A 23,345-nucleotide genomic window follows, 5' to 3' on the forward strand; every position below is an offset into this window, starting at 1 on the left:
TAGGGAGTTAGATTGATTATGAGAGGCCAAGGGATAAAGAAAAAGAGGAAGGGGATGATAAAAAAGGTTTAAGAAAAACAAAATAATAGAAAAGAAACAGAGAGAGTGGAGGTTATAAAATCTCTTTGAAAAGATTTATATGATGAATGGGGGCTTCAAAAATTGGCTCAGTTTGTAGCCATATTTTCTATCAAAGATCTGAGGATTCTGTTTTAATTAATAGCCTTTAAAGCTTAATATTTTACTAGCTACTATATATATAAAGATGTGAAATTTATATATAATATTAATACTATTATATAGAACCTATATAAATCTATTTTGAATAAATGCAACTCTTTACTCAAGTTTTTCATTCAAAAACTAATTTATATTCTGATCAATTTGATTTTTTAATATTTAATTATCCAAAATTAAAATGAATCTATGGTAATAACCATTTTAACTATTAAATTTAACAATGAAAATTGGACCATTTAATTGACGAACATGCTACCCCAAGGGAATAGAGTTGATTTGGGCTAGGAAATGATTTTCTTCGCTGCAAACACATTTAGGAAATAGTCATATGAGAAAAGGCTATTCAAAAATATCTTGTTAAATAAATTGCATTTACATTGTCATATGTGGGTACAAAAAAAAACTAACCAAAATAATATTGTATAGGAGACAATTGAAAGAATAATTTATTTTCAAGTGAGTTTGTATGCTACAGGTATAGATTCTTTGTACAAACTAAGCCTTTATCCTACTACTAAAACTCCTTTTGAACAAACTCAACTTTTATGTTGTAGGTAAAGAATGACAAGATATAAATTCTAATACAGTCCTATAGAGCCCCTTTACACTAATTCCCAAAATCCATGGCGCACAAAAATCACAACAAAAAACATGTATTGGTTGAAAAAATATTTTTATATATAATCCTACAGGTGCCTCGCATCCCAGGCATCTTGATGTAGTGCAAGTTGTTGTCAGTTTTGAAATTCATCCTCAAAAATCCAGTTTTCCCCATGGGATTTAGGACCTTGCTTCTCTCAAAAAACCTCAAATGTTTCCTTTGTAGATACACAAGCAACATCCTTAATGTCTAGAACAAGGTTCAGTGGAATGCCTAGGTCATCATCTATATCCTTTAGACCATATGAAAGATTGACCTCCATGTTCAAAGCTAGGATTTGGCCTTTGTAGCTTGTTGAAATATCATAACACAACGAATTATTCCTAGAGTATGAGAGATTAGAAGTGGAATATTTCACTACAATCTCTTCCTTGGTGCTTCTCATGAATTCCTCTACGAGTTCCTCAATAGGGGTGCATTCTTCGTCTTCTAAATGTTTGTCTAATTGTAATAAAATCCACTTTGTTTCTTCTTCGTGGAATTGTTTCAACTCCTAGAAGTCCATGGAGTCCACTAGAGCCTTGGGCTATCAACCACATTTTTTGAGCATATCAGGCATGAATTAAAGGAACCCCAGAGAATCGAGCATGGAAAATTATAGTGTTATAGAAAGAAGATAATGATGATAATTTGGTTGTAACAAAGAACTGGTATTCTTTCTATTTTCACAAAGCGCATACCATGGAACTAGATAACGTGGTTGGATATATATAGATGTTATACAAAAAATCTATAGGAAGCCCTGTAATTAGGTAGGGGAATTTCGCAGAAGGTGGAGGGCAAAGGCCAGAGTGATTCCCAGAATCAACCTGCCACCCTCGCGAGCCATTGGGCTGCCAATGTGGGGCGGAGGGCAGGGTGATTCCCAGAATCACCCTGCCACCCCCGCAGGCTGTTGCGTCAATGGGTGGGGTGGAGGGGGGATGGTTCCCGGAATCACCTCGCCACCCCCACGGGTCATTGGGTCACCAGGGTGGGACAAAGGGAAGGGTGATTGTATGAATCACCTACCAGAAGGTGTGATGATTCCCAGAATCACCCTACCACCCTCGCGAGCCGTTGGGCTACCAGGGTGGCATGGAGGGCGGGGTGATTCCCGGAATCACCCTGCCACCCCCATGGGCCATTGGGGCACGAGGGGTGGTGCAGAGGGTGGGGTGATTCCCGTAATCACCCCACCACCACCACGAGCCATTAGGTCACTGGGGTGGGGTGGAGGGCGGGGTGATTCACGAAATCATCCCGCCACCCCCATGGGTAATTGGGCCACTGGGGTGGGACGGAGGGCGGCATGATTCCAAGAATCATTGAGCCACCCCTACGAGCCATTGGGCCACCGTGGTGGGGCAGAGGAATCACCCTACCACCCCTGCAGGCCATTGGGCAACTAGGGTGGGGCGGAGGGCGAGGTAATTCCCAAAATCACTCTGCCACCCCCGTGGGCTGTTGGGCCATCAGGGTGGGACGGAGGGCGTGGTGATTCCTGGAATCACGGTGCCACCCCCACAAACCATTGGGTTGTAGGGGTGTGGTGGAGGGTGGGGTGATTCCTGGAATCACCCCGCCACCCCCGGAGACCATTGTGCCATTAGGGTTCGGTAGAGGGTACGGTGATTCCCAGAATCACTCCACCACCCCCTCAAGCTGTTGGGCCGCCAGGGTGGGCTGGGTGGAGGGCTACGAATAACCTCTACCCAAACTCGGTGTTCCAATGGCCCGGAATCACCCAACCACCCCCGTCAGCCATTGTGTCATCGGGGCATGGCGGAGGGTGGGGTGACTCGCGAAATCATCCCACCACCCCCACGGGTCGTTGGGCTACCGTGGTAGGGTGGAGGGCAGGATGATTCCTGGAATCACCCCACCACCCCGCGGGCTGTTGGGCCGCTAGGGTGGTGCAGAGGCTATCTACAGACCTCCGCCCCACCCCGACAACCTGATGGCCCAGAGGCATGGAATCTGTAGGCCATTGGGCTGTCGGGGTGAGGCAAAGGCTCACCACAGCCCTCTGCCCAACCCTAATGGTCAATCAGCTCACGGGGGTGGCGGGTTTATTCCTGGAATCACCTAGCCACCCCCACAGGTTGTTGGGCCACCGGAGTGGGGCAGACGTTGTCTGCAGCCCTCTACCCCAGCCCGGTAGCCCAATGGCTCGCGGTGGTGGTGGGGTGATTCCCGGAATCACCCTGCCACCCTTGCAGGCCATTGGGCCACCACGGTGGGGCGGAGGCTATTTGCAGCCTTCCGCCCCACCCTGGTAGCCCAACGGCCCGCCACGGTTGGGGGTGATTCCTAGGATCGCCTCGCCACTCCTGTGGGCCCATGGGATGCTAGGGTGTGGCAGAGGGTGGGGTTATTCCCGGAATCAGCCTACCATCTGCTGGGCTGTTAGGCTACAAGGGTGGGGCGAAGGCTGTTCGCAACCCTCCGCCCCACCCCGGCAGCCCAACGGCTCATGGGGTGATTCCTAGAATCACCTAGCCACCCCGGTGGGCTGTTGTGCTGCCGGGGTGGGGCGAAGGCTCTCTACAACCCTCCTCCCCACCCTAGAAACCCAACAGCCTGCGGGGTTGGCAGGGTGATTCTCGGAATCGCCCCGTCACCCTCGCTGGGAGTTGGGCCGCCTGGGTGGGGTGGAGGATGTCCACATCCCTCCGCCCCACTCGAGTAGCCCAACGGCCCACGAGGGTGGCGAGGTGATTCCAAACAGCCCTCCGCCCAACCTTAGTGTCCCAACGGCCCGTTGGGGTGGCAGGGCGATTCTGGGGTAATAGAATTCTAATGTATTTCAGATCCCATTATTTTATCTTTATTGTCATTACTAAAACATGTTGAATTTATACGTAGGAAAGAAAAATGTTATTCTACCAAAAACATTAATGTGTTTTTGTCGTCATAGAGAGTTGGTTTTTTGCACATAAAAAATCAGTTTTACTAACATTTTTTAAAAAGGTTGAAAATTGAGCCTAAAAAAAAACCACCGTTCCAGTACCAACACTTTTCATCTTCAGGGTGGTTTTTGCACAAAGATTTTGTTCTCACTGCTTTTTAAAACATGTTCAAAATTGACACTAAAAAAAAAACCATAGTTCCAGTATACACATATTTAATTTTTAGCATTGTTTTTGATGTTTTTTCGGGTTTTTTTGGCCAGAGTTCGTGTTTTGAGTTTATAGTTCCCATTTCAAAGTTTACATTGTTGCTAGATATTATAGGAAGTTTATCAAATAATTCAGCAAATTAGCCTCACCATTGACTGGAATGTTGTCCAAGGGCTTTGAATTTTTCTAGTCATAAGGTTGCCAAGAGGTGCTAGAAATATTGAAAGACAAGTTGACTATTGCTCCCATATGTAGAGGCCCAAATTGGTCTCTTCCTTTCCACATCCATGCTAATGCATCTGACAAATCTATAGGAGAATCTCTAGGATAGATCGATGACAATTTTCCTTATTCCATTTGGTTCATTAGGAAAAATATTTCTAAGGCTGAATTGAACTACACTATGACTGAAAAGGAACTCCTAGTTGTTGTCCACTCGAACAAATTTAGACACTACATCATTGGTTATCAAACATTTGTGCATAATGACCATGCTTCTATCAAATACTTACTGAACAATCCTAATTTGAATGATATAATCACTAAATTGTTTCTTTTATTACAACAGTTGGATTTAGCTATCATTGATAAGCCAAGTAGAGAAAATGTAGTTGCAATTTTTTTCTCTATACTTGCTTTGCCTGTAGGCGAGGAAGGAAATGTTGATGATCAGCTTCTAGATGATCATTTATTCTCTATTTCAGTTCTCTCTCCATGGTTTTCTCACATAGCCAACTACCTAGTTTCTTCAAAGTTCCCTCCATATCTATCATCCAGGGAGAAGAGAATAATTATAAGGAAGAGTGCCCCATTCACTTGGATTGGGGGAAATCTCTTCAAGCTGGGCCCAGATAATATTTTTAGGAGGTTTTTTAGGGAGGAGGAATTCATTGACATCCTTCTAGCCTGTCATGATGGGCCTTGTGGAGGTCACTTTGCAGCCAAGAGGAAAACATTCAAGGTATTGCAAGCTGGATACTATTGGCCCACTCTCCACCAATATGAAGAAATATACACCAGTCAATGTGATCAGTGCTAAAGGATGGCAAAACCTACTCGCAAGGATTAAATTCTCTTGTAGCCTCAGTTGAATCTAGACCCATTTGACAAGTGGGTCATGGATTTCATTAGGCCCATTGATCCACCATTAGGGAGATAAATGTACATAATTAGATATTATTTGACAAAGTGGGATGAGACTAAGGCTCTCAAGGTAGAAACAGAGGAGAAAGTGGTTGAGTTCTTAAGGGAGAATGCATTCTACAAGTTTGGGTACCCTAGACAACTAGTCACCGATCAAGGAGCTAAATTCACATCACATCTGATTGAAAGTTTGTTGAGGCAGCATGGGATAAAACAAAAGAAGTCAAATTCCTACCATAATCAAGCAAATGGACAAGCATAGGTCACCAATCGAGCATTGGAAGGAATCCTCACCAAGGTTGTGAGCAACAACAAAAAATATTGGGCTAATAGACTAGTGGAGGCCACTTGGTTGTCCAATACAACTTGGAAGATAACCATTGGTTTCACCCCTTATGACTTGGTCTATGGAATGAAGGATTTTCTCTCCATTGAGTTTGAGTACAACACCTTGAGAATGGTAGCACAACTGGATTTGGATGTTACAAAGGCACACCATGAGAGGCTACTCCACCTGAATGGTCTGGATGAATTCAAGATGTAGGCCGTCCTACACATTGAAGTTATCCGAGTACAAAGGAAGGTTTGGCATGACAAGAAAATCAAGGACATGGTTTTTCAAGAAGGGGATTAGGCTCTTCTATATGACTCTAGGTTCAAGAACTTCAAAGGAAAATTGATGAAAAGGTGGTTGGGTGCATTCTTGATAGAGAAGTTCTATGACAATGGAGTTGTTCAAATGAGGACCATTGATGAGGAATGTATTCCCTTTCTTGTCAAAGGATACCGATTGAAAGCTTACGAAAGACCTTTGTCCAAGGAGGAGGTAATCAACACCATTAATATGGAGGTAAATGCGATTGGAAGTGTCCTAGATTCCAAGTCACACAATTCTTAAAAACTATATTTTTGAAAAAAATAAAAAATAAATAAGAGGGCTTGATGAAATCCTATATGAGGCATCTGAGGCCAACTCTTGGTTTGAAAATATCCTTCAAGCATCCCAAGAGTTGAAAAAAAAAAGAAAAATAAAAAAATCCCTAGGTGAAGACATCCCTTTAGGTGCCCATGCTAGGCAGGTAGGTTGAAATCCTCTGTTGAGGAAGCTTGTGTGTCTTTAAAAAAAAAGAGTGAAAAGAAGAAAAAAAGAAAGAAAAAGGATACCATGACAGGGAACTCAAACTTGTCCATTAATAAATATTGTGATTTTGCAGGTTTTGAAGGTAGTAAAATATGTGGAGCTACAGGCACAACATTTCAAGTTTCATTCCATTTCTCCCTCCATAAACTCCATCTCATCCATTCAAACCATGTCCCTACCCCTCATATCCATTTGTAGGTATCAAAAATCATTTTTTTCATTTTTTGGCTTGCTACAGGATACTGTGTAGCTGCTACAAGAAGATCTCGTAGCACTATAGGATGTCCTGAAATGCTATAGGAAAGGGGAACCAATAACAAAATAATCATGCATTCCTATTCTAGGTTGATCAGGGACCTCACACTTCATCAAAAAACTCACCCATCAGCCATGCATCCCTAGTCCAAATCCCTATACCCATGCTTAGCTCTGTCTCATTCAAGAAAAAACACGGGAAAAAGTCCAAAATATAATGAAAAAATCAGAGGACACGTTTTCCCTTGCCTCAACCATTCACTACTCCATCATATCTCTTCCATCATCCTCCAACCCCTACACCCCTACCCAACATCCCCCTGAGAAAAAAAATAGTTGTAAAAAGAATAAAGGAGGCACCTACAAGATCTCCTATAGTAGCTATAGGATCTCCTCTAGCGGCTACATGATCTCCTGTCGTAGCCTGTTCCATTACTACAACCAGCTTGAGACTCCATTTTTCTTCCCATCCAGACCAAGGAGGAGTACCATGACTTTTGAATACATTGTTTCTCTTAGCCAGGTTCTAGAGCAGCAACAACAACAAAGAGATACCAAGCACCTGCACACATGAACAAAAAAACAATTAGCTATACAAACAAGAATAAATACACAGGAAGAGAGCAAAGGAGAATTTCCCCGAGTAGCAACACAAAACCAAAATATTCCAACATGCATCTATCAACAAAATGTAGGCACATGTATGGAAACTTATCCAACTCTTCCATAAGTACGATATAATGGAAAATGTATAAATGTCGAAGAAAGGTCTTTTTATAAGCTGGAGGTGGTCAGTTAACTTTTCCACCCTTAGCTTATGGCCAAAAAGTGATGTCCCAGTTAGCATGCCACGTTAGAGTGTCACATCAATGGGAATCAATTAAAAAGGTGGCCGAATCAGTTAAGGGGGAATGGGTGATGATTACGAGGAGTAAGTGAATGATCACTAATGGTGGGCGAATGTTCCCAATTAGAAAATCTCATACCACTTCCACTTTCACCTTTTTTTTCTCATTTTGAGGTCAAATATATAGGGACAGGGTCGGGAATCCACCAAATATTCAAACCATGCTTTGGCCATCCTATCAGAGACAACTATAGGAAACAAATATAGGAAACTCTGAATCCTACAAGAAACCATAGAAGGCACTATAACTCCATAGGAAGTCTGCAAGGGGATGCCTAGGGTAAACTCGGTCATCAATTGGGATGATCACAATAATTATAGTGAGAATTGAGTGGCCCATCTATCCTTTCTCCATGATTTAATAACTTATCAATTCTACACTTGTTTAGTAATTAAATTAAGCCTGGGAATTGGACAGATTTTGGGGCTATATAACAAAAACTTTGTGGCTATAAGGAATTGTATAAATTATAGTCATCCACTAAAAAGGTTAAGCTCTCAGCCACCCTAAAATCCATAATAAATTATCATACGAAACCTTCCGCACTTAGCTAAAACCAAAGAAGAAAATTGGATGGGGATTCAATAGAGGAGAACCCACAGATACATCAAGAACTTACCTTCATACCCATGTGGTAGATATCTTCAGGAGGTGTCAATGATTAGGCTTCCTTGAGTTTATCAAGGGATATGATGATGCCATAACCTATGAGTTTGTCATGGCACTAAAACCTCAAGAAAGAACAAATGCTATCACTATGGTGAGAGGGTTCCCCATTACCATCAACCCTGATGTGATCAACAAAGTGACAACACTTCCTCTAGGGTTTCAATAGATAAAGGAGGACAAGGCCAACAACACCTTTGCTAAGAAACAATACTTCCTAAATGATGAAAATCGAATTGAACACAAAAATGGGATTAGAAGGGAGATCTTTCCCTATCCATGGGATGAGGTGGACAACTAAATCCTTTAGTACATTTATTGTGAAGGGAGACTAAGTGTAGTCCATGGCTACCAATTCAAAATCCTCCATGAGTTGAGATTCAGAGCCTAAGTACCCATAAACCAAAGGCTCACTATGCCTTATTTCCCTTTACAATACATTATAGACACAAGTGAGAAGGTGAAAGAGGGGAAACACCAACTATTAGCACACCATGGTCTCATCAAGCTAATAATGGGACATGCCTTAAGGCAATTGAACATTCCTATACTCTGGTCCACATTTAGGGACATGGAAAGATAAGCATTCTTTGAAACTTGAGCCATTGAACATAGTGGGACCCCAAATTCTAGTGATGAAGATGAAGATGAGGAAGAGGAAGGACAAGAAGATGAAGGAGAAGAGGAGGAAGAAGAAGAATAAGAAGTAGAGGCACAAAAAATAGAGGAAGAAGAAAAAGAAAGAAGGAGAGGATGAGCAAAAGGCATAAAACAACACTAAGAAAAATATTTCACTTGAATAAGAGGAGATATCCCTAAGACTATCTCCTGAAACCAATCAAAAGGAGGAAGTTTCTGCCTTAGTTTCCTTGAGCACGCCCATCAAGTCCAAGAGGAAAATGTAGAGGAACACTCCCCTATATTTCAAAACAAGAAGAAGCATTAGGATTAAGTAGGGGAGGCAACAAACACAAACAAACACCCCCATAATAATTGAAGAGTCACCAAGAAAGTAGGAGGAGGTAGAGTCCATGGGTATGAAGGTTGCGAAAGTCACATCACTAGAAGCAACCCCAAAAACTACCATTACTTATGTCAGGAAGCCTCTCACCAATTCAACGTCATCTATGAAAACCAAGGCACCTGTAACCCTCCAACAAAAAGGAAAAGGCATGATACAAGATCCCCAAACAATGCTACAGGAAACACTAGAAGTGCTACAGGAAAGACAGAAAGACCAGAGGAAGAGCAACAAGGGAAAAAAGAAGGCAATGGAGCAACACCACAGGTATAGGAGGGTGCAACTTCTCCAAAGAAATTTGAGGGATATTTTCCAGAGTTACAAGAGCCTAGCCCTAAACCATCTCTAAGCTCCTACTACAAGTTTATTGAGGGAGGCAGAGTGATACCATAGAAATTTGCAATCCCTCTCTTCTTTGAACTTGAGAAATAAATAGGAAGTACACATCGATGGATGCAAGTTTCTAAGTCAAAGAAAGTAGAAGATGTGGGATATATGGAAGAAAAAAACCTAGAGATGGGCAGAGAGTTTAGTGAATTGAGAGATAGGGAGAGCACCATGAGAACACAATTGTAGGTAGGAAGCACATGGCTGAGGGGGAAGTTGCAAGAAAAATAGAACTGGTTAGCCACCATGGCAAGCCTCTCCCTAGAGGCACTTCAATGTAGTCTTCCACCCAAATCATATGCACTATACCTCAAAGATAAATGGATGCAATTTCAAATTAATACATTCACACACCATGGGACCATCCTATTCCAAGATTATAGGAAATTCATCTAGCTATGTAACAATAGCACCCTTGAAGTCAAGGATAAATTATCTAAATTCTACCGAGACAATCTTACCTTGAGAGACTTGAATGTGTGGGACCTCAATGCGAAGTTGGGGGACTTGCAGCTGATGGTCCTTGCATCATGGATGACTCATGAGGAGGCCATGGCTAAGGAGGTGAAGGGAATAGTAGAAAAAGAGGAAAGATAGCCCCTCTACATCAGAACAAAACAAATAAATTCCATGGATGTTATAAGTAACCACAACATCATTTCCAATGATGCTCAACTTACACCAAGATACCTGGCTACCCAAGAATAGGTCATCTCCTAGTTTTAGAACACTTTAATATTTTTTGGGACTAAGAGAAAACAAGCATTCCAAAGGAGATGGAATAACCTTCCATATAGTCTCTGGATCAGGGAGTACACTCTCTTGAGAGATGGAGAAATGAATTGGAAAGGACAACCATGTATAAGAAGGTCATGCAGAGATTGAAGATCAATTAAATTGGACTAAATCTAAGTTCACATTTGTTGTTATGTTTTTTGGAATGTAGGAAGGAAGAAGAAGAAGAGGAAAGAAAGAAGTGGGAAGAGATAGAGAAAAATGTAGGTTTCTATTTTTAAGAAGAGATACCATCCACAAAAGCTTGGGATGTCAGAGAGGCCACCAGGGCTATGAAATATATGGATATAGATGACTAGGTTTCTCAGAGGATGAGCAACAACTTTAGTATGGGGTTGATGATGAGGCTCATCAATAGGTAAACTATATGGGTCACAATGCCACTCTCCAACATATTAAATTGAATGTTGTCACATTTATTTAAATATTTTGTTATATTTTTCTTAGTGAGAGGAGTAAAGGTGAGTTACTATGTCATGTGGGATAATGTGTGTTAAATGTAGGAATTGGAGTAGTTTTGGGTTGACTTAAGCGCAGGAATTGAGAGTAGAAAAGCAAGATATAATTTAGGAGTTGGTATCCCTCCTTAACTCCTCAAATCATTCGAATATTCCTCCACTCTATCTCATCAGCTCAGTGTCAGTGCCGGCCAACCAAACCAGGTTCATTAGCAACCAAATCAGTGACAGTCAAGGAAGAGTTATTCTTGATTTAGGGAGCCAAGTATCCATATTTTATAAGGAGCCCTTGGTATCTTCAGTTTTGTATAAATAAGAGAGCTAAGGGACTCATTAGGATTATATTTTTTGTTGTACCTAAGATGCCATTATGAGCTAAAAAAATTTGACTATTATTGTTATGATGTTCTTGACATTTTTATGATAATGAGAACTTATGTTTTCATCCAACACTATGTTGACTCATAGGGATGAAGATCTTGGGTTAGGAATGAACCCTAAAATCATAGGTTCCTCTTTTGTAGATGTATTCTTAGCTTAGAATGATAGTTAGCTGCTGAAGTTATTTATGTTTTTTTCTGTTTAGCTTAGCAGATTACTTGAATTGTTGCGTAACATTGTTACATATCATCTCATCTCCCTCATGGGATCAAGACTAGGGGACCCCACTCTCACAACCCCGAAAATAATGTTGTTCTTTTGTTTCTCGCATAGGTTAAGTTTCATTCTTAGATAGATAACTGTTTATGATTTCTTGGAAGCATATGAAGTTGTTATCTTTTTTTCGTAAGGCTTCTATAGCTAAAAAGGAAATCCACTTCATGGATCTAGTCCTTAAAAATAGATAGATTAGCTTCCTCAAATTCAACTCATATTTTCCATGTCAACATGTAGTGATTTATAAATGAAAAGAGAAGTAGGTTTTATTGTAGGGATTATTGATATGTAGGAAGGGACTCCTCCAACCAGATTCACCTAAGTCTTCTCCACCTTTTGTCGAGGCATACTAGCCCACAGTCTGAACCTTTGTTTTCCAGCCACCGTGAACAAGCTACCTTAGTGTTGACGGGAAAAGCGTCTACTCAGAACGCCCCTATCCCACTAAGGTGTGACATTACCTTAGCAAAAAACAAGGAAAACTATTTTTGTATTCTTCTTTATGAACTGTAAACGAAGAGGAATAGGATGAACCAACCTGTGTCTTGCGCTAGTCCTTTGATCCAATCTCTCTCCTCTTTGACAGCTTCCAGCTACCTGCTCCCTTACTTGCCCAGCTTCACCAAGTTCCTGCAAGATCACAGAAGAGAAAAACTACACAAAGACATAGATTTACATTCATAAATAGCTTAGGACCAGATTTAAGCTAAACATGCAAATATAACAAAACATCATTGATACACAAGCATGTAGGAGAAACTCAGATAGTTTTATTGATATAACAAGAAGATCCAGGAGGAGATACAACCAAGTGAGTCCCGATCCAGCATCAACCTCCTAGCAAAGGAATCCCTTCTTCACCTCCAACAAAGCATAAATCACCTAATGCATTGATCTCAATCTCAAAACCAACAGCAATTCTCTGCAAAGTACAAAATTCCAGCCTCCGGATCTCTGGGCTGAGGGATCCATATATAGATGTATGCAGAGAGGATGAGTCAGCTTATGATTTGACTTGTGGCTTCTTTCTGTCAGTTCTTGCTTCCACTTGGAGACTGAGAGCCTCTTACTCATCCTTGGTCGAACTCAGTGAGGCAAGTGTCCTTGAGGAAGATTCTGGAAGCTTCCATTGTCTGTCCACCTCGCGGAATGACACTGCCATTTGTCATTTCTCGCTCAGCGCACCCTGGTAGTGCATTTAGGTGTGTTGCAATGCACCTAGCTAGTGTACTGGTGTGCTATGCAACGCAGCTGGCTAGTGGAGCAGCTGAAATGATCCTGATTTGACTGATTCTGAGCAGTTTCTGGTGGAGAACTTCTGGGAGAAGCTGTAATTGGTTGACCTTGTTCCTCTAGGGGTAGGAACAACACTTTTAGGGACTTAGGATCCCTTGGATTATGGACATTTCATGCTTAGAGCTATAAGGCACAAAAATGTCTATAACAGTTGCCCCCTAAAGTATGAGGTCGTTTATCGGGTGAAATGCTTTATTAGGAGGATCCGAAGTTCTTTCAATGCTGGGAGGAGACCTGTAATAAGATACAATACAATACATTATCTTCATATTGTTTTCATGATCTAGCTCAGGCGGGCATTCCCATGCTCAGCTTTATAAATTCATTTCTATGTACACAGGACAGACAATCGTCTGATGGTAGACTGATGATTTTGATGAGGTCATCATCCTTTTGGTAGGATGATTATCTGTGCTGCAATGCTGTACATGTCAATGTCTTTATTTTTCCTGAATATATATCACAGCCCGAATGGATGAAACTAGATCCGGGGTCTTCAATCTCGTCCGATCTTCACTCGAAGTACAAGTCGATCCATGTGAGAAATGTTTTGAAGTCGAACATGGAAAGACATCGCTTGATTACCAGTCAATGATGTAAACTGTTAACAAGCGCGAGAGGAATCACCGATAAGGATGATGACCCTCAAGGTACTGTAGTACAATTCACGTGGTGTGAATAAAGGACTTGACGTCGAACAGCATGCAAAATCTTTCGGTCGAAGGTCATTGATGTATACCTGTCGCCGGAAGTGAGAAACTTGCCATTGAGGCATGCAAGCTTCAAAGTACTGAATGGGGTGTTCCTAGATCAACTTCTTGGATAATGAGCTGATGTCGACAAGAAGCGATCCGTCAAAGGAGGGCCTTGATGAATCCCACATCAATGACACGGAACGGAGCAAATGATTTTGATGGAGGTGAAAACGATCTGATGATATATGGTTCAGGATGGCGGTCATGAAGGAATGAAGTATAATGTATGGTAGTGGATGGAACACAGGTGACTTCTCTAGATGACTTCTCTTGAACATGTCGACGACACTTATGTGATGGATCGGTAGCATTTACCCCAAATTTGGATGGTATGGCGTGACAATGGTGATGTGACCGGTGAATGAAACAACCCAACTCGACTCAGGCACGAAGTGGAAGTGTCATGTTCAAGAGCGACTTGCTACCAATAAAGATTCTTTGAGTTTCTTCCCAATTTTTCCCCAGTCATTGCTGACTAGTACCTCTTTATTTTTGTCAAGCTTGAGGAGGATAACATATGCTTGTTCTATAATTTGCCCTTCGGGCAAACCCATCGCTATGTTTTAACGAGCCTAGCGATAGTGAAACTCGTTCTCGTCTAAAGACAAGTTTTTCGCTATTAATCTTTTTAACGAGTCTAACGACAAAGATAACTCGGTCCTTTTCATTTTTAGAGAGTCTGAAAAGGTATGTAAAGTTAACTCCGCAAATTCTTTTTTCGTCATCTAATCCCTTAAGTCCGAAAAAGTATAAAACAATACAGAAGGGATGAATTTTTGATAGTTTTAACGAGCCGAACAAAACAAGCGCTCGATCTTTTTGTGCAATAATCCCTTAGGTCCAAAAAGATTAAAATCTAGAGGAGGGATAGCACTTCCGGTTGCTTTAAGGAGCTGGAAGGCCAAAACTTGGCAATCTTTTCATATTTTATGAGTCTGATGAAAAGAGCTTAAAGAAGACTCATCTTTTGAGGAACGAGTGATAAAATGGGTAGCAGCTAATTCCAGGTAAGGGTTGGAATTTTCCAATCACGGCAGTGTCACAAGGATGGCTAGTGAAATCACTCTTCGTAGCTGTTCCTCAATATGGGTAAACAATCAAATGGAGGTGAATGATCGGCCAATGGAAAAGTGGAGGTGACGGTGCAAACACGACCAAGGCTTTAATGGATGATAATGCTACATTCACGATGGTTATTTACCGGAGGGTAGTTCATTTTTTAACGAGCTTAAACGTGGATTGAAACACTTGCTCGATCTTATGTTTATTTTTTAATGAGCTTGAACTATGTGCTAAAACTACTCGATCTTATGTTTATTTTTTAACGAGCTTGAACTATGTGCTAAAACTGCTCGATGATAAGTTTACATGCCCCCAGAATAATAACGCAAATCGAGGTGCATGCCCCCCAAGCTTCATTGCATTCAACTCGGTGGTTGGAATGAAGGTTTACCTTTGAGATTTGAAAAGGGGATTTGTTTCATTTTTTAATGAGGTTGACACAGTAAAAGAACTATCCTCATGACTCCTTGTTTCATTTTTTAACGAGGTTGACACGAGATAAGAACCATCCTCGGAGTCCAAATCCATTAGATATAGAAGGTTTCATATTCCACTGTGGCCACTTCCGCCAGATTACTCGGAGGTGGTAGGGCAAAAGTACCCATTAAGGCAGGGTCTTTTAGGAGACCTACTCCGATATTTTGGAGCGAATGATTGCTTCCATGGATCATTGGAATGCTTCCCGTAACTTGTGAACTGTTGGGGAGAAATTTTTGTTGGTCGACGATTGTAATTCCTCCTTGGAAGGGAAATGAAATCTTCCTGAAGTAGGTCGACACAACTGCGGCCATGGCATATATCCAAGGTCTTCCCAATAGGATGTTGTAATCAAGGTTTCCGTCGATTACTTCAACATCAATTTCTACTGTTTTCCCTCCTAGTTCAACTTTCAAGTTACTTAGGATACCATATGGTGTATATGTCCTTCCGTCGAATGCTTTTAATGTCGTCGAAGATCGCGACAAGTTTGGAGATCCTAAAGTTTTCCAGCAACTCATCGACATAATGCATGTAGATGCCCCCTCATCAATAATTGTTCGATGAACAGTTTTGTTGAGGGCTTTCACTTGAATAAGGAAAGCTAGTTGAGCTGGTAACTGAGGGTCATATCCTTTATGATCAAAGGCCACAAGATTGGAATCCATTGGGTCAATCCCACCTATTGCTGATAATAAAGCTTGCTCTTGGGAGAGGCAATTTTGCGGTACCTCAAGTGTCGACATAGCAGACGACGATTGGGCCAGGTCCTCTATTATATTATAATTCTGTGCTATTTTTGCACGAGGATTAAATGTCAATTTGTGCACTACTCCCTTTGGCAACTTTATCATTTGTTCAGGAATGATGGGTGGCAGAACTTTGGTCAAAGTTGTTGTCGAACTACTAGGTTGTTCATTAGCCTTGTTATTCGACACCTGTGGATTCCCGTAATCTTTATTCCTTGCCAAAGCATCATTTTGCTGCTTTGAGATAGACAACATAAGCACTTTGGATTGGGAAGCATTTTGATTAGCAACCAGTTTGGTTCCCGGTCTTGGAAACGGATCAGTCAATACTGCTGAGGTTTTTGAACTCTTAAAGAGTTTCTTAACTTCAGCTTTATGTGGACAATCTCTCGTCCGATGATCCTCATCGCATATATGACACCCCGCAGGGGGTTTCCTTTGCCCAGAAGGGTTTGTAGAAGGCTTTTCAGGAGATGACTCATCCTGCTTCCTTTTTCTCCCTTTATTTTTCTTCTTGCCCCCTGGTTGCTTCAGTTCTTTGCCCTTGTCAGTCGACACAGCATTTACTTCCGAGGCAAGAAGTTCCTCTTTTTCATTTTGACTAGAAATCTTACAGGCCTTTTTAGATGTAGCCTTTGTCGATTTCGTGTTTGTCGCGCCAATCATGCCATCGATGGCATGAGAGTCATTGTTTGATTTAGGAGGAGGAGGAACTGAGAATTCTGGTCTACGGGCGTCAGGTATTTTATCGTAGAGCGTGCCGGACTGAGTGTAAATCAAGTCCAAATATTGTGCACGAGCGATAACTTGCTCTTCTGTGATGACTCCCCCTTTTGCCACATCTTCCGTGATGGAAGGTAGTAATGACTTGATAAACCATTCAGCTAAAAGCTGATCAGGAACATATGTTTTTACCATTCTACGACGACGTCACCACTCATGTATATGATCAGATATGTGAGTGGCCGTTGTTTGCTTGAAGTTGGTAAGGAGTTTCGTTCCCGTTTCATACCTTATCGGTAATTGAAAATGGGTTTAAAAGGTTGTGGCTAGGGTACTGAAGTTGTCGAATGAAGCTCTAGGTAATTCGATATACCATTTTGCTGCCGGACCAATTAACGTCCTCTAAAAAAGGTGAAGCCTAATCGAATCATCATTTAAGGTGTTTGATGAACACCACAGATGAAAGGTCATCACATGATTCGACGGATCTTCACCCGGATTTCCATTAAATTTAGGAATATCTGATGGAATTTTATGCGAAATCACTGGCCACCAAGTGGCATAAGCAATTGGATCATTCGTCAGCCGGTTTAGATCTCGTAATTCTAGAGTTGCTACAAAGGGCAACTATTGATTCAGGTTAGGCGAAGCATACCCAGGATAAGATGGAATCGCCTGAGCAGTGGGTCTTTGCATACCAGCATAATCTATTTGATGCTAGCAACTTTGACAAGGTTGATGGGCATAACCATTATAGTATGGTTGTTGATAATCGCTTTGGAAATGCAGTTTCCCATTACTTACAAAGACTTGTTGCTCAGGTCCTTGATATGATTGCTGGAATTGCGGTTGTTGAGATTGAACCAGCCCTGGTTGTTGGACCATTTGCTGTTGTCCAATACTGGATGATTGACCAAGATGAGGAGTCATAGTACTTGTTTGAGCCTAAGTCGCTCCAGATAAGGAGGCACTAACCTGAGGTTGTGATTGAGTTGTGGAGACAAGAGGTTGTTGTATTTCAACCTGAGAAACTTGGGGTTGACATACAACAAGTAGCGCTTGTACTTGCGATGCAATCACCATACCAGGTATAGTGGGAATATTCGACACAGGGTGGACTGGTTGCATTGAATATGCAACCCTTGGTTGCTGAGGCAGTATTGGTACCCAACCGCTGGATGTAATTCCAGTTTGACCTGAACTTTGTTGTAAACTCCCATATGGTTGTTCTCCGGGAGGGAACAACGAAAAGGCATACTGCCCTCCATATGGTTGAAATCCAGTACTTAAAGGGTATATTGGACTTTGAAGACACATTGGATTGATTTGTTTAGTTCCAACATAAGAAATACCAGATGATAATCCGGATGAAGAAATAGGAACTGACCATGTCGTCGAAACAGTCCCTGATTGGACTCCGACTTGTTGTTGATAACTTGCCGGGACAAATGATATACCATCGAACATCGTTGGAGTAGCAGCAGGAGGCTCTGTCGCTGCTGTGTCGGATGACACAGTCCTGGATGTCGACGGTTGTTTAGACATATCTAGTCTATCCAAAAGATTTTCTAGCGATTCTACAAGAACTTGTGATGAACGGAGACTAACTTCGAAGATCAACGAGGGAAAGGTGATGATTATTCTGTTTAAAATAAATTTTTAGACGCTTTGACACAACTTGTTTTTTCAATTTTAAAGAGTCGAGAAAAGACAAAAGATGACTCTAGTCTCCTTCAATTTTTAATGAGCCTGAAGTGACAAGTGCTTAGATGGACCTTTTCCGTTAAGGAGTCTGAAAAGGAACGAATGGGACTGCTCTGGAGATCTAGGTAGAGGGAGTACCAAACCAATCGAAAAACTGCAAAATACTTTTTACGATATGGCAGTCAATCTTCCCGAATGCTGTGTTCGGTGCGTTGCGATCAGTAGGGCGGCCGACATGGCTTCCTATGGATAAAAGGTTTTAAGCCTATAGGGGTCTCCCAATATATACTCAACGGTACGTGGGAGCACAAGTCCGTACTGGCACTTATCGTCTCAAAGTGGAGGAATCACCCAACCATCAGTGAGGACAACAGTTACCAGGCTTTACGATGCCGGAATATGTCTCTAGCCTAGACCTCTAAATGTTGTGCGTTAAGTTCCAAAGGTTGTTAGCAAGGAAAATTTTAAGGATGGAAAATTTTCTTGAAGTTTAAAACATTGGCGAATCTCACTAATCCCTAATATGCAAATTATAAATGTTTATTGATATATTTGTAAAATTAATCAAATTTATAATTATTTTATATATAGTCTCTCTATAATGTTGGCGATTTTTAAGGTAAGATAATTTTATATTCTAAAATTTGGGCGAATCGTCTTTTATAAAATTGGAAATTGGCGAATCTTTTTTTTGGAAAAATCATGGAAAATTAGCCCACTGGGCGAACATTAGCCCCTAAAATTTTCCATGGTTGTTAGATTCATTCAATTTATTTTAAGTTGATCTTTCTTAGAAGTTTGCCTTTTGGGATCACCACGAGATGTAGATGTAATTCCTAAAATGCAATCTAACGATGATAAGCAAACTTTTATCTCTTTTCAGCAATGAAAATCCTAGCTACAACGGGAAAAGAAAGACACAATCTTTTCTCAAAGAGCAAAGAGCACACTGTAGATGCACTTTTCCTAAATCAAGCCAAACAGACTATCAACATGCAAATGCACATATGCATGTATTTTTTTTCACTTTCTTAATATTGATGCCTAAAAAGAAAGTTGATGTACAAACCTGAATTTTCTTTCAAGTGACAAACACAAACAAGCTTCTTTTCGAAATCAAAAGGTAGAGATGATTACGACACTTTATGATTTTGAAATAAACACTCGTTTCGACACTAGAAAGTCTCAAATTCAAACCAAAGGCAAAAGTAAAAGCATAATCGACTGTCAATAGCAAATAAACTTTCTCCTAAGATCAAAATCGACACTTACGACAGATCTAAATCCAAGGACGACAATATGACTATTCTACTCTTTCAATGGAAAACTGTAAATGATGTAACAAACACACAAAGAACATCTATAGTCTTTTTGTACAAAGGAGGCAGAATTAAGGTAGAAGAAAAGGGGTTTTTAAACAAACACACACTGATCACAAGCTGCAAAAATCAGAGACAAAACTGAAAAAATGAAGCAAATAACCTCAGTTGCACAGGGCTAGGCTGATTAGCACACCTGTTACACAGAGAAACTGCATTGCAGCACAGGTAGCCCTCTCGGGAACTGCGTTGAAATGCAGAATCTCTTCACAGAGCCTGCGCTGGGGCAGAAACGAGAATTCTATCCAGGATCTGGGTCATGGTTTGCAGTTTAATCTATGGTTTTTGGCCGAGTAAAAGCAATCAATAATGCACAATCAGAGGGTGGATTTAAAGGAGGTCTAAGAGCTATCACAAAGGGTAATCAGATCATTTGTGAATTAGCTGTTCAAATCATAAACAACTCCAGTGAATGGATTGAAGTAGCAGGTGTCTACTTTGCATTTGATAATGGCAAATGCAGTTCGATTCCTACTTCTGTGTTTTGAAACAAACAACAAGAGAAACACAAACAAACTAACTAGACACGATCCCCAGCGGAGTTGCCATTTTGTTGAAGGGAAAAGTGTCTACTCAAAACGCCCCTATCCCACTAAGGTGTGACAGTACCTTAGCAACAAACAAGGAAAACTATTTTCGTATTCTTCTTTATGAACTGTAAACGAAGAGGAATAGGATGAACCAACCTGTGTCTTGCGCTACTCCTTTGATCCAATCTCTCTCCTCTTTGACAGCTTCCAGCTACCTGCTTCCTTACTTGCCCAGCTTCACCAAGTTCCTGCAAGATCACAGAAGAGAAAAACTACACAAAGACATAGATTTACATTCATAAATAGCTTAGGATCAGATTTGAGCTAAACATGCAAATATAACAAAACATCATTGATACACAAGCATGTAGGAGAAACTCAAATAGTTTTATTGATATAACAAGAAGATCCAGGAGGAGATACAACCAAGTGAGTCCCGATCCAACATCAACCTCCCAGCAAAGGAATCCCTTCTTCACCTACAACAAAGCATAAATCACCCAATGCACTGATCTCAATCTCAAAACCAACAACAATTCTCTGCAAAGTACAAAATTCCAGCCTCCAGATCTCTGGGATGAGGGATCCATATATAGATGTATGCAGAGAGTATGAGTCAGCTTATGATTTGACTTGTGGCTTCTCTCTGTCAGTTCTTGCTTCCACTTGGAGACTGAGAGCCTCTTACTCATCCTTGGTCGAACTCAGTGAGGCAAGTGTCCTTGAGGAAGATTCTGGAAGCTTCCATTGCCTGTCCACCTCGCGGAATGACACTGCCATTTGTCATTTCCCGCTCAGTGCACCCTGGTAGTGCATTTAGGTGCGTTGCAACGCACCTAGCTAGTGTACTGGGGTGCTATGCAATGCAGCTGGCTAGTGGAGAAGCTGAAATGATCCTAATTTGACTGATTCTGAGCAGTTTCTGGTGGAGAACTTCTGGGAGAAGCTGTAATTGGTTGACCTTGTTCCTCTAGGGGTAGGAACAACAGTTTTAGGGACTTAGGATCCCTTGGATTATGGACATTTCATGCTTAGAGTTGTAAGGCACAAAAATGTTTATAACACTTAGGCAAATATGACCTCCTTAGGGTGCTGGCCTTGGCCCTGGTGATGTTTACCTTCCCTACACCTTCTACAACTGTCATGCACCCATCGAACACATCATATCACTATTCTTACCCTCTCAACGCTCTCAACTAACTTCCTATAGTAGTTGAGGACATCCTGTAGTAGATCAGGACATCCAGTAGTAGTTTCCTATAGAAAACCTGTAACAGTCCATTTTGACCCTCTTTTGACATAAAATGATAAGATAGCCTAGTATAGCAGCAAGTTAGCCCCTTAGCTTGGACTCCATGACCAGAAGTGAAATCTAGACCAGCATTCCCATTCCATTCCCTCTTTCAAGATAATAAAACATTAACTTTTATATTTCTGAAGTTAAAAATTAATACTTTTTCTGCAAATGTGAATGAGATAGTTAATGCATGCATGTTTGTGTTGAAAATAACAACAAGAAATGTTAAAAATAGAATCGAGAAATAACAATATAATTTTTCCTAGAATTAAATTGTGAATTAAAATTATAATTCTTTTCTCATATCAACTTGTAATAGTTAACTAATTTAAGTTGACTTAGTTAACTTAGGAATTTCAAGTTGGAAGTCCCATGGAAGTCATGTATATGTTGTCCCTAAGTTTTAGGGGTCCAAGATGAGTTTACTTATGAGTTGTAATTAGATAATACAATTTACTAAGTTAATTTTAGTCAAATTAGTTACAAACTATTTGTGGAACTAATAGAGAGTTAACAAACAGTTGGTGACTTAGTTAACTTAGGAATTTCGAGTTGGAAGTCCCTTGGAAGTCATGTATATGTTGTCGCTAAGTTTTAGGGGTCTAGGATGAGTTTGCTTATGAGTTGTAATTAGATAATTCAGCTTACTGAGTTAATTTTAGTCAAATTAGTTCCAAACTATTTGTGGAACTAATAGAGAGTTAACAAACAGTTGGTGCACTATTGCATCCACAAGTGTCACTCTAGTTAACTGAATATTCCCTCATTAGAAAGTCATGCATGTTAGTTCAGAGAAAGACACATTGGAGACTAGAGTGCAGGGATAGTGTACTATCAGTCGTATGATTTATTGAATTGTAAATATCATGCATGCAATCAGGAAGAGGACGTAATGGATTGCACAGTTTTGAGGAATGATTTCCCACTTTAAATACAGGCTAATTCTCTTAGGAAGTGTGCAAAGAATTAGAAGCTTGGAATCTTGGAAATTTGGCTAAGTATTGGCTAAATAAAGTCATTCAGCGAAGGATAGGAAATACTTGTGCATGTTAAGCTCAAGGTTGAGCAAACCATATTGTATTCATCCAGATTCTTTAAACAAGGACACAAACAATCAGGGGCTTGGAGAGCAGCAGAGGGGTCTAGAGATTATTATGAGCTTCCTTGTGAGTAGGGAGATTGATCATACTGAGTGTCAGGATCGTTCTTGCGAGAATAAGCATTATATTATCATATTGTATTTCTCATTTAATGCAATACAGATAGTGGGGGTTTTCAGTTGAGGCTTTCCTTAGATACTTTTTGTGTTATGTTCCATTGATTTGTCTTCTTCTTGTTCACATCATTTTGATCGATATATTGGCTTCCTCTCGTTCAAAGTAGAAGTAGATTCGTGTCCTGTGCTTTAGTATATTACATCAGCTTGTGAATATTTTATACATAGTATCAGAGCTATAGTTGTAGGTTTTTTTACATGGTATCGGAGCATGATATTTTTAGGCCACAAGTTTTCTAAGCAGATATGAAAATTTTTGCACACACATTTACGAAGAAAAAAATAGCAGATCTGGATTCCCTATGAAAAATTACCCAAATTCAAAAAAAAAATCCGCCGAATAGGAGTTCGGATGAAGGGTATATCACTGATTTAAAATCAGTGTTTTTTTCAAAAAAAATTGTGACAGCGGGAGAGATGAAACAAATTGGTGTGCTAGCCAAGAACCTGTATGCACCTGAGGTACAATATGCATGCAAAGCCTTGAGGAGAAAGGAAAATATTAGAGACTTGATGGTTGATACGAAGAGTAAATTACCTCTCAACCTGCAACCTCAAAAGAAGCAATCTCAGACAATTGTGGAGAAGTGACAAATGGAGAATCCGATAGGAGATTGAGTGGAGGCATCCATTCATGTAGATAACTCTAGTACGGAGGAATTTC

This window comes from Pinus tabuliformis, chromosome 4_2 (assembly GCF_031772625.1).
Source record: "Pinus tabuliformis cultivar Carrire ecotype Pingquan chromosome 4_2, CPIR1, whole genome shotgun sequence".
NCBI lineage: Eukaryota > Viridiplantae > Streptophyta > Pinopsida > Pinales > Pinaceae > Pinus > Pinus tabuliformis.